Source organism: Agelaius phoeniceus (assembly GCF_051311805.1).
Source record: "Agelaius phoeniceus isolate bAgePho1 chromosome W unlocalized genomic scaffold, bAgePho1.hap1 SUPER_W_unloc_1, whole genome shotgun sequence".
Taxonomy (NCBI): Eukaryota; Metazoa; Chordata; class Aves; order Passeriformes; family Icteridae; genus Agelaius; species Agelaius phoeniceus.
Genome location: NW_027509866.1, coordinates 335,685 through 348,657, shown reverse-complemented (window position 1 = coordinate 348,657; position 12,973 = coordinate 335,685). Strand labels below are relative to the sequence as shown.

At 46.1% G+C, this 12,973-nt stretch overlaps 1 long non-coding RNA gene across 4 annotated transcripts; it reads right to left on the bottom strand.

The window, feature by feature from the left end:
- Positions 1–527: 527 nt before the first annotated feature.
- Positions 528–12,776, bottom strand: LOC143692538 (uncharacterized). 4 transcript variants are annotated; one of them, XR_013180328.1, is made up of 3 exons: positions 12,043–12,776; positions 10,216–10,386; positions 528–5,205 (listed from the first exon to the last, which is right to left on the bottom strand). It is a non-coding gene; the product is annotated as an uncharacterized LOC143692538 (long non-coding RNA). The 4 variants fall into 4 exon arrangements; XR_013180330.1 differs by lacking the exon at positions 12,043–12,776 and having other exon boundaries at positions 528–4,293; positions 5,059–5,205; positions 10,216–10,498; XR_013180329.1 differs by lacking the exon at positions 12,043–12,776 and having other exon boundaries at positions 10,203–10,498.
- Between the last annotated feature and the right edge of the window lie 197 nt (positions 12,777–12,973).

Below are 12,973 nucleotides of genomic sequence, written 5' to 3'. Positions count from 1 at the left end.
CAGGAACCAGCAGCCAAGGGCACTGCCAGGGCCAAAGGCCAGGTCAGCCAGACAGAAAGGGGCAGCGCTGGGCACTGTTTCCATGGCAACTGGCACTGGGGGGGACACCTGGGTCACCTGGCCTGGCAGTTGCCATGGAAACCCCTGGCAGGCACTGGGGGCACAGCCCCTGGCACTGAGACACTGCTGGGCCGGGTGCTGAGCACAGCGCTGAGCATGCAGAGATGGTTTTGTTCTTGCTGAGCTGCAGCACAGCCAAGGCCTGTCCTGCCCCTCGTCCAGCCACGCTGGGGAGGGGCTGGGGCTGCGGGGGAGCTTGGCAGGGGACACAGCCAGGACAGGTGACCCCAACTGACCCCGGGCACAGCCCAGACCAGAGCACATCATGCTCAGGGTATGAAGGGGGGAACAAGGAGGAAGGGGGGAATTTTGGAGGGAGGGTTTCTCCCTTGCCAGCAAAAAATTAGGCAACAGGGGGCCCTGTTTCTCCAGTGGGCAGGGTCACTATCAAAGACACAGACATCAACTTAAGGAATTGTGTCATTTATATCATGCACATCTGCAAAGAATTACAAAAGGAAAAGCTCAGCAATGTACATCATCATTAGTGTGATAAACGAGTTCACTGGATTTAAGGATCATACAATTTTTTTTTATTATTATTATTATAATGCAAGCAAGAATAAGCGAAGTTCAGCGCTGGGTGGCCGGGAGTCTCCGCTCCTCTAGGCTCACACTGTTCCTATCCCCAAGGTTCGCCTTTTATTGCTTTCTTCTCCCAGGTCCAGGGATGACGTGGTCTGTCTTTTGCGCTTGCTCATTCAGTTGCTAGGGGGTCTTTTTCTGCCTTCTGGTGGTCGTGGGATGAAGGGTCCAAGTTTTCCTCTTTAACCGCTGAGTGAACTTTCCCTTATAAGGCATACCTATACAGTGGAATTTTCAGAACGTGATACGATTCCTGCAAGCCTAAGCAATTCTTTCGAGTTTAGGGATTGTTATTACAGCTTTCTTCTCTGACCTCTGAGTGAACTTTTCCTTATAAGGTATATCTTTACCATGGAACTCCCAAAGCACTTTACGATTCCTGCAAGCCAAGCAACAATATGTGAACCATATGTGGCTATACATTTAAAAATCAAGCGGTTTTAGCTATTTAGTTATTGCTTTGATATTGTATAATTATTTAGCGATTGATTAAATTAATGAACAAACGTATTGCTACTTATTACAATCCCCCCCTTTTTTTTTTTACCCATTTTGTTCATTAAATCTTTTTAGTTCCTTCCTAGCAAGCGTTAACTCAGTTTCCTCATCAGTTAAGCTATGTGCACTAATTATAGATGCTAATTTCCTTAGCTTTTTCATCATATTCCAATTCATAACGAATAGAACTGCTGACAAAATAAAACCAAGCACAATCAGAATCAAAAGAACAACAATGGGATGGCATATACTGTTTAGGACACCTGTGGTAGTAGGAGACCACCCGAACAGGGTATCCCACCACCTGTGCTTGCCATCTTGCTTTACCCTCTCTATAACCCAGTGTATTTTTCCTACGTCATGATGAACAGTCACTAGGGTTTTCTGTCTGCTTTCCTTGATTTTCTCGAGGATTTGGATCAGGTCTTGATGGACCATCAGTTGTCTCACTAGAGTGAAGTCCATCCCAGTCAGGGTGGGCATTAGCTTGTGAAGCAGTGTGTAGTTGGATTGTAATAGGTGGTGAGAGGTGACTTTAGCTTCATAAGTGATATCACACCCTGTAATCTTAGTGAAGTTACAAGCACAGAAGTTTGAGTGATTCTTTGTATCCACCACAACATCATCTACAAGCACAGAATCACAAATAGTTCTAAAACACGCACATCCATTGCCTATGTATATAAGAACTGTTTTAGAAGTCTCGTTAGGACGAATCTCAAAATGACAAATGTTTTGCTCCGTGTCTAAACAGATATCTTGAGCTATAATTACATTGCCTTCACAGATGAACCCCAGTTGTTCTCGGATAATACAAGATTCCAAATCAACAGTTTGCCATTTGTCATCAAACTGATGGGCCCATCCCCTATGTTCTATAGGATAGAGAACAGCTCCGTCATGGTTTATTCCTAATGCAATAACAGGAAAAACTAGATGTACAGAGGCATTGTGTATGGTCAAGACAAAAGCAGTAGCTGTATTTGAAATAGCATTATAGGTAAAATTTACCCGTTTCCACCAGGATTGGAATTCTCTTTCAAAATCGTTGGCATTGTCCCAGATTATTTTCTGAATTTCTGTGGGGAAAGTGCCTTCCTCACCTTCTCTTATAATCAAGGCAGAAACTGACTGCATCCACAATTGTGCCTGGATACAGCTGAGGGCTAAGGAAACATTATTTTGTGCAGCACTGAGTGCATCTATCACCAATTTGTGATCGTTCACATTCACTCTTTCCCACTTTGGCAAAATGTTTGACAGCATCTACTGGTGTGTCCCCAAAGCTAACAGAGATGACTTCAGGGGTTGCTGTAATTTGGACAGATCTCCAGTCGTAGCAGCCAATTTGTTCATTAGTACTTCCGAAACAATGCTATTCAGGATTCCCAATCCTGTACCTAGAACACCGGTCACATCTCTAGGTTTCCTTGCTTTAATAGAGCTGCGTTTCCGGAGCCAAATGGTCAAGCCTTCAAAGGATGTTTGCAAAAACGGAGAGCAAGCTGACTGGATGTCTGAAACATTGGTCTGCATCAGCAGTTGGACCTGTTTGAGAGACCATGCTGGATTGAATAATATTTGTTGTTGACCAGTTTTCCTGATTATATAAGGTCCAATTTTGAAAATTTTTGGGGTGAGTATAACTGGTGGTGCAGATGGAGTGATGATATTATGAGGTTCAGCAGTGGAAGAGTGCGTTTTAGTATCTATTATAAATTTAAAAGAAAGGCCCTGTGTATCTTTCGACCAGAGACAGACTACCTCTGTGGAGCAGTGGCTGGATGATAAGAATGCCCAGGCTAGAGAAGCAATGTCCAGCCAGCCTCCAGCCAGTCGAGCACTGCCTAGGCGCGAAACCCAGGCCCTGTGCCCAAGCGGTGTTGTGCTTGCGGGCAAGTGGCCGCAGGTAGAAAACTCCAAAGCTGCAGGGTGCTGAAGAAAGGGCGACTCAGAGCTTCTCGGGAAGGGAGCTTTATTGGAAGGGGAAGGTAATGGGTCGGGGAGCTGAAGTCTGAGCCCCGAGGCAAGGAAAAGCCTCAGGTTTTATAGGGAATGAGCGGGGTTGGGAACAACAAATCAGGAGAGGGGTACAAAAGATACATTGGAGACTGACAACAGTAAAGAGCCAACGGGGGTCAGTTGCGGGTGGGGCCCTGGCCCCTGAACCAATCACCCAACACCCCAGCCAGAAGCTTCTGGAAAAAGAGGCAGGAGTGCTGGGTGACAGGCAGGCGGCCAGGGGAGGGGAACAGACGAGATACATTGGGGTAACCAGGACAACGTGGGAGGGGTACAGAGATTGACACTTACTGGAACATTCGGGCAGAACCATTAATACAACAGTGGGGGGAAAACCAAACAAACACAAATGTAGTACAAACCACAACACCTCTGCAATGAGTTAATGTGAAGTTTTGCCAGCAGTCTCGTGTTATTGGGTATGCACAAGCTGCTATTTGTTTATCCTCCTGACCCATGGAAACACTGATTGCAATTGCATTAGTATGGTCAGACCCATTAGCCATTCGACATCCAATATTAATTTGTTCTCCCACTACTCCTTGAGGCTGCCAGGTTTTCTGCTTCTTCCATTCGTGTCTAGCGTACGGCAGCCTGTCATGCAGTACTGATGTTAGTAAACTTAAACCTGTGGTATTCCCCATAGATCCGGTAGATTGCAAAAAGGCCTGAGACCAGTCAGGGGTCAGGGTCCCTTTATTTAGGGGGATCATGTTCTCTTTGTAAGGCTGATGAGGGTTTCCCCAGGCAGCCGGGAGGCTCAGGGTTATAATAATTAAGGTAGCTCACCAAGCAGGGCAGGGTCCTAGCAACAAATTTCTTTCTCCTTTTGTACTCATATCTCTTTTACCTGGGGCTTTCCTGTGCGCTGTTCCTGTGGTCCGTTGCTCTCCCCCACTACTCCTTACCTCTCTGCCTCGCCTGCCAGCCCGGGTGCGTCGGTCTGCAGGGATCATTATCTTCTCGGCAGCAGGTGTAGTCTTCAGGGGGTGCATTATTTGGGCTTTCTCCTTAACTCCTGCCCCCACTCCTAAGGGCAGGCTGTCAGGCCTCCAGGCAAAGGGTCTCCTGTAAAGGATTTCTTTGATTTTACGACAGACTCACTGCCGTCCCTAGCGAGCTTTACAGGGCCTGAGTCCCACACCTATTTAGGGTCCACCCTCTGCCTTTTATTCCCTTTCTCCTGTCTTCCTAGAGTTACGTCGTTCTTCCCTACGTTCTCTACGTTTTTGTTGTTTATAGACTCGGGAATAGCGGCAAATCGTGCTATTCCACTCATCAGGCCTCTCTTGCCACCCCAGAGGAACCTGGATTCCCTTCTTACACAAGGTAGTTAATATGACTGTCTGGTTTTGGCATGTGATCCTATGCAATTGGTGTTGGAATTCCCATGCCAGGGCCCAATCTCTTCTCTGTTCTAGATTTTCAACTAGTGACGCTGCTTCTCTGTCAGGGATCTCCCACTCTCCAGGGATCCTTATAAATTCTCTTAAGGCCCTTAATGGATTTGCTCTGCTCCAATCCCAATCACAAGTAAGACACCCATGTACTCCCCACCAAATGTGACCGGAAAATCCACCATTTGTCTTTACAGCCACCGCAAAAGATTTTTACCCATGCCCAACAAGAAGATTCCCGACATTTAAGATACTCGGTGTAATTTAATAATTCTCGCCTCACTTCAGCCACTACTGAAAGAGCAAGCATCAGTTCAGTCCAGGTTTTCCACGGCAGAGGGCACTTTAACTCCTGTTCCAGTTCCTGTAGGGGTTTTCTTACCAAGAGTCTCAATCGGTATAGTTCTCTGTCCCCTAATTCAGTCATTCACGTTACCAGCTGGCGCAGGTTCCTGTGCCTTCCGAAGGGTTGGCCGTAGATCTCCAGGGCGACTGGTCACCTCCCAGGGGATGTCTGCAGGGATGGGTCCTTTCGCTCGACTGGCATGTGTCCAGCCTTTTTCAGCAGTTGGGATGGCTGTTTCTGTGGTAAACAGGACAACATAGGGACCTTCCCATTGGGGTGTTAGGGATGTCTCTTTCCAAGTCTTAATTAGGACCTATCTCTGGGTTTAAGCTTATGCATTATTATATCCAAAGGGGGTCTTTGTACCAATAGCCCTTTTCATCTTAATTCCTCTCTCTGTTTCATTAACTGTTGTATGTAACCCTGAATTTGACTATCTTGGATGCAAGGATGGTTCCCCGGGAGTTCTAAGTCGTAAGGCATTCCATAAAGCATTTCAAAAGAAGAGATTCCCACATCCGTCCTAGGTTGGGTTCTAATGTTTAGCAATGCCATGGGTAAACATCTGACCCAAGACATTTTAGTTTCTACCATGAGCTTGGTGAGTTGCTTCTTGATTTCTCCATTTGTCCTTTCCACCCTCCCTGAGCTTTGAGGGTGCCAAGGGGTGTGATATTGCCATTTAGTGCCTAAGGCCCTGGTTACCTCTCTCAGTACTTTGTTTGCAAAATGGGGACCTCTATCAGAGTCTAATATTTCTACTAGTCCATACCTAGGGATTATTTCTTCCAGCAGGGTTTTAATCACCACATTTGCAGCAGCCCACAATGTAGGATATGCTTCTACAAAGTGGGTTAGATGATCTACCAGTACCAATAAGTACTTGTATCTCCCTACTTTCGGTAGCTCGGTGAAATCTATTTGTACATGTGAAAAAGGTCGGTGTGCTAATTCCCTTCCTCCTGGAATCCTTTCTCGAGCCTGATGTCTGTTAACTCTTTGGCATGTTATACATCCCCTAACTACTTGTTTTGCTATATCGTAAATTCCTATACACATGTACTTAATAGTAATCTGGTCTACTAAGGCTTGGGTTCCCCAATGAGTCTGGTCATGCAGCTGCTGCACTATTCTTCGGGCTATAGATTTTGGCAGTACCTCCCTATCGTCTGGCAATGTTCGAATACCCCCATTCTCTTTTCTTCCCATTTTGTCTAATTTCTCCTTTTCCTGGGCTGTAAAGCTCAGGACACGAACTTTCTCATCATCTCGCGTTCTCCTTATCCCCTGATCCTGGAATTTTCTGAGAGCAGCTTCCTTTGCCTCTCTGTCTGCTGTGTTGTTTCCTCTGATCAAATGGGAGAGAACCTTTTGATGTCCTTTAACATGTACTATTGCTATTTTCTTTGGGCCTCTTAATGCTTGTAGTACCTGAGTAATTAGTTCCTGATGTATTAATTCTCTTCCTCAGGAGTTTATTAACCCTCTTTCTTCCCAAATTTTCCCAAAGGTATGTACCACTCTAAAGGCGTATTTTGAGTCTGTGTAGATGGTCCCAACCTTAGCTTCCAAGAATTTTAGAGCCCGCACTACTGCATACAGCTCACAGGCCTGGGCTGACCAACTAGGACTCAAAGGTCCGGATTCTATTTCCAAATTTTTACCTCCTACAATCGCATACCCAGAGATTCGCTTTCCCTCAACAACTCTAGAGGACCCATCCACAAATAACTTTTCTCTCTCTTCCAGTTCTTCCTCTTCGAGGTCCGGCCTAATTTTTGTTTGTTTTTCTATGCTATGTAAGCAGTCATGAGTTAAATCCTCCTGTGGATCTCCAAACAAGAATTCAGCGGGGTTTTGCAGAGAGGTGGTTTCAAGTATCAACCGAGGGGATGACAGTAAAATGCCCTCGTATTTCAAAAGTCTTGAGTCTGTTATCCATTTTTCTGCCTTTTGTTGCAATACTTCCTGTATGTTATGGGGGGTAAAGACTTTCAGTTCTCCTCCATAGGTAATTTTGAGAGCTTCTTCCACTAAGAGGGCTGTTGCCACTATAATCTGCAAACATGTTGGCCATCCTCTACTTACAGGATCTAGTATTTTAGAAATAAATGCTACTGGTTTTCGACTGCCGGCCCATTCCTGAGCCAGTACCCCAAATGCTACTCCTGCCTCAGTGTTAACAAACAAATAAAACGGTCTCCTAACATCTGGGAGGCTTAGCACCGGGGCATTAGCCAATTCCTCTTTTAATTGTTTTAATGATTCATCATCCTTCTCAGTCCATTTCATCAAACCTTCAGCAGTTAGTTTTTCATACAAAAATTTTACTTTACCACTAAAGTTTTCAATCCATTGTCTGCAGTATCCTACAAGACACAATAGCTGCCTGATTTGTCTCTTATTTCTTGGGGGAGGAAGGGAGAGGATTCCCTTAACCCTCCCTGGGTCTAGTGTTTTAGTTCCTTTACTAAGTCGGTGTCCTAGGTACTTCACTTCTTCTTCTACAAATTGCAATTTACTTTTGGACACCTTCAGCCCCTGGATGCTTAAAAAGTTCAGAAGCTTAATGCTTTCTTCTTTAACTGATTCCTCGCTTTTTCCAGCAATTAAAAGGTCATCTACATATTGAACAATGGTTATTCCTTGGTTTGGGGTATAGGATTTCATTATTTACTCTAGTGCCTGCCCAAACAAATTCGGGGATTCTCTGAATCCCTGTGGGAGCACTGTCTACCTTAGTTGTTGCTTTCGGTGGGTATCGTGATCTTCCCATTCAAATGCAAAATAATCTCTACATTCTTCTTTCAAGGGGCACGCCCAAAAGGCGTCTTTCAAATCTATACCACTATACCAGTGATCATCTGGTTTCAATTGACTGAGCAATGTGTGGGGGTTTGCTACTACAGGGAACCGGGCAATGGTTCTCTTCTTTATTTCCCTTAGATCATGTACTAATCGGTATTTTCCGTCTGGTTTCTTTACAGGTAAGATGGGGGTGTCGAAGGGAGACATGCAAGGTTCCAAGAGCCCTTGTTGTATTAACCGTTCTACCTCTGGTTTTAGTCCCCTTCGCCCCTCATCTGACATCAGATATTGTTTTATCCTTACTGGGATTTCTGGGTTTTGAATGTTGACTGTGAAGGGCTCTATATTCAATCTTCCTGCTGTATCAGGGGTATGCCAGACTTCTGGGTTGATTTTCTCTTTGTCAGTGACCCGTAAGGGGCACAACCTGACTTTCAGCTGTTTTTCTTCAACATTTATGTTTATCCCTAATTCCACCATCTCTTCCTAATAAATTGTAATTGGCTTCGGGGACCAGTAGCAGTGATCCTACCCCTATTTTCTTCTCTGATTCTATTAAAACATCTTTAATTACAGGAGCCTTGAAGGGTTCTCCTTTTGCCCCAATAACCTGTACTGTGAAAGGTGAAATCTTACATCCCGGGGGCAAAGATTGAACTGTTGATCTCTTGGCCCCTGTATCTACAAGGAAGGTTGTGGGGGTTTGCTGGGCACCCACCTTAAGTTTTACCAAGGGCTCCGATGACATTTGCGTCCCCAATAGATAGAGCCCTTGACCCCCCTAATCCTCTTGGAACATTTTCTCATCCCTAAGCCTCTTTCGGCATTCCCTCTTTATGTGCCCTTTTCCACCACAATAGTAGCACACTACTCCTTCTCTCCCTCCAGTTGGGGGTCCTCCTAAGTCCTGGGGACTCTCCTCATGCCACTTCTTTCTCGTGGTGGAAGGTTGTTTCGCTGTCCCTCCCTGACTGCCGCCACCATCATCCGAACTTGTCTTTTGTGTGCCTCATCCTCCCGTCTAACATATACCTTCTGAGCCTCCCTGAGCAATTCATCAAGTCCTCTGTCCTGCCAATCCTTTAACTTTTCTAATTTCTTTCAAACATCCTCCCATGATTTGGCTACAAACTGTGTTTTAAGGAGTGCTTGCCCCATTGGCATCTCTGGGTCCACCCCTGAGTATAACTGAAAACTTATCCTATATCTTTCCAACCATTTAGTAGGGGGTCTCATCTTTTCCTTGGCACTCTTTGAATGCCTTGCTTATATTTTGTCCCTGGGGCACAGCCTCTCGTATGCCCTAGATTATGATGGTTCTTAAGTCCTGCATATGACCACGATGGTTGGGGTCCTGATTGTTCCAGTTGGGGTTTTGCAAGGGCCATTTCACATCAGCTGTGGGACCTTGAACATGTTGGGTGTCCGAAATCTTCATTCCTGCCCTTCTAATCATCCCTCTCTCCTCTGCTGTAAATAGGATGCCTAGAATGGATTGCATCTCCACCCAAGTATATATGTTTGGCCCTAGGAACTGATCCACTCTTTCTGCTACTCCTGTAGGGTCTTCTAATAATTTTCCCATCTCTTTCTTAAACTCACGGACATCTCCCGAGTTCAAGGGGACAGTGACAAACCCCATCCCAGCTTGAGGTCCTCCTAATGCTATTTCTCTGAGAGGGAACAACCCACTGCTCTCTCCTTCCTCAATTACTGTTCTCATCTGACTCCGAGTACGCCTCCTGCAATCCGGGGAGTCCGTGACCTGCTGTCTATTAGGGGCCGATGCCGGGGGTGCGTTTAGGGGGGGTTCAGGGGGAGCTGGTGGTATATACGGGGGAGGATAAATAGGAACATATTCCTCCCGTCGAGACGTTTTCTTTTTTTCCTCCTCCCCTTGACTTCCCTTAAGGGGGAACAGCCTAGCTGTTTGCTCATTACTTTCTACCAACCATAATTTAGCATATGCACTCTCCTCTGAGTTCACCGGCTCTTTAGAATTCACATAAATGTTCAGGGCTTGACAGACCCAATCCTCGAAGGATCCGAAAACGGGCCAGTATATACTTCCTGAATCCAGATTCTTGCCTCCCCACACTACCATACAATAATTTATCATTTTTGCCTTATCCTTCCCCTTTCTGGAGGGAAAGTCATCCCAATACTTAATCATTAATCCTAACAGACTGTCCTTAGGTATTGGGGGTAACTGGGGACCCTCCCCCATGGGATCAGAAGGCTTGCTTTTCTTCTGCCCCATCTTCCAAGGCACCTCCACACACGCACACACACAAAACCCCTCGGTCGTGGCTCGCTCCCTCGCGGGCTACGAGAACCGCACTACTAGAGGGTCCCTCTCACGTCGTCCGGAGTTGGACGTCTCATTCACCCTGCCCCGGGATCCCAACCCCAACCGAGCGGTTCACCTCGTATACTCACGCGTCCTGCGTCATCACTCGGATCTTCGTGCACAAAGTTTACAGGGTTACCGGTGTTTTCCTTGCTTATTCTCGAATTTAGGTTTGTCAGTCCAGATGGGGGGTTGGGTGAGAAGGCCAGGGCCACCAGGTGGTGGGGCACCCCCGCAGGATTCTCAAACCAACCTGTTTTCTGGATCCGAGTCACAGCACCAAATTGTGATAAATGAATTCACTGGATTTAAGGATCATACAATTATAAATTTATTATTATTATCATTATTATGCAAGCAAGAATAAGCAAAGTTCAGCGCTGGGCAGCCGGGAGTCTCCGCTGCTCTAGGCTCACACCGTTCCTATCCCCAAAGTTCGCCTTTTATTGCCTTTTTCTCCCGGGTCCAGGGATGATGTGGTCTGGCTTTTGCGCTTGCTCGTTCAGTTGCTAGGGGGTCTTTTTCTGCCTTCTTGTGGTTGTGGGATGAAGGCTCCAAGTCTTCCTCTTTTAACCACTGAGTGAACTTTCCCTTATAAGGCATACCTATACAGTGGAATTTCCAGAACACAATACAATTCCTGCAAGCCTAAGCAATTCTTGCGAGTTTAGGGATTGTTATTACAGCTCTCTTCTGTGACCTCTAGGTGAACTTTTCTTTACCATGGAATTCCCAAAGCACTGTACGATTCCTGCAAGCCAAGCAACCATATGTGAACCATATGTGGCTATACATTTAAAATCAGGCGGTTTTAGCTATTTAGTTATTGCTCTGATATTGTATAATTATTTAGCTATTGATTAAATTAATGAACAAACGTATTGCTACTTATTACAATCAGTAGACAATTTATTGTTCATCCTCTCAGGGGTACATGTCACTGAACTACTGCACCAGAAGACTGGCATGATCACATTCTCTATTTCCCTTTGGCATTCTTGTAATAAGTAGCAATACGTTTGTTCATTAATTTAATCAATAGCTAATTAATTATACAATATCAAAGCAATAACTAAATAGCTAAAACCACTTGATTTTTAAATGTATAGCCACTTATGGTTCACATATGGTTGCTTGGCTTGCAGGAATCGTATAGTGCTTTGCGAATTCCATGGTAAAGAAAAGTTCACTTAGATGTCACAGAGGAGAGCTGTAATAACAATCCCTAAACTCGCAAGAATTGCTTAGGCTTGCAGGAATCGTATCGTGTTCTGGAAATTCCACTGTATAGGTATGCCTTATAAGGGAAAGTTCACTCAGCGGTTAAAAGAGGAAGACTTGGGAGCCTTCATCCCATGACCACCAGAAGGCAGAAAAAGACCCGCTAGCAACTGAACGAGCAAGCGCAAAAGCCAGACCATGTCATCCCTGGACCCGGGAGAAAAAGGCAATAAAAGGTGGACTTTGGGGATAGGAACGGTGTGAGCCTAGAGCAGCAGAGACTCCCGGCCACCCAGCGCTGAACTTTGCTTAGTCTTGCTTCCATAATAATAATAATAAATTTATAATTGTATGATGCCTGAATCCAGTGAATTCATTTATCACAATCCTGCTTCCCATGGCAGACATCCCGCTCCAGTCCGGCCAGCACCCCTGGGTTAGAATTTGAAGGGTCTCAGTCTCAGTCCTTGGGGAGGGCTTCAAGCTCCGTCCCTGACAGCGGTTGTGAGGCACCTGAGGGATCTTTGGACCGTCTCTTACAGACAGACATCCCAACACATAAAAATAATCATGCATTTCCCCTTAAAAATAAAATTTACTGAATTAATAAAATTATAATTATTTTTCCTATACATAAAATAATTATTCTGTATTTGTACTACCAAATTTGAATATTTATATTAAAAAATCCATACCTTTTTAGCAAGCAAAAAATTTATTGGTCATTGGTTCTAAGTAACACAATTTCCTTCATTGATTTATTGACCAATGTGGCTGTTGATTTCTCCTTCTTTATGCTAATTAGTCCTATTTTAAATCTTTTGGTCATCTTTTTTATCATTTTCACAGACAGGATAAAAGGGGCCACTTTGGGGTCCAGGGAGAACTTTCTGGGGTACATTTGGGGCAGTTCTGGGTCTGGGGAGGGAATTCAGAGAAAATTTGAGGGTCTGGAGGACACTTAGGGGAGCCGGGTGGGCACTTGGAGGGGCACTCAGGGATTCCGAGGGACAGCTCGGGGTCCGGGGCAGCACTTGGGGGTCCCCGGGGGCCCTTGAAGGTCAGGGAGGGGAATTTGGGGCCCTTCGGGGTCCGGGGCAGCACTTGGGGGGCCCTGATGGGGCTCTCTGGGGCGCGGGGGGTGATGGGAGCTGTAGGCACGGGTCTAATACGGTTTAACGGGGCCGGGGAGCATCACGGGAGTTCAAAGCGCAGCTGCAATGGCTCTCGGTGGAAGCGCGGGGCATGATGGGAGATGAAGTCCTGGCTGGAAGATCGCTGGACGTGCGCCGCTGAGCATGATGGGAGCCGCAGTCCCGGAAGTGGTTCGAACGCTTTGTTTAGGGGTCTGGGAAGGTACTTGGGGGACACTTTTGCGTCCGAGCCGCGACTTGAGATCCTCGTGGTAACGTAAACGGTTCGAGAGAACTTGCGGGGATCTCGGGGAGCTCTAACCGGGCTCTTTAGGGCGTGGGGCACAGCAGGAGCTTTCGGCGCGGGACTGTGTTCTGAGGGGCTCTGGGGCCGCGGGGGAAGAGAGGAGATGAATTCCCAGAAGTGGCTGTACCGGCCATCTGTGGGGTTGGGAGCACTGGGGGGTCCGGGGACGCTTCTGGGGGGCCCCGA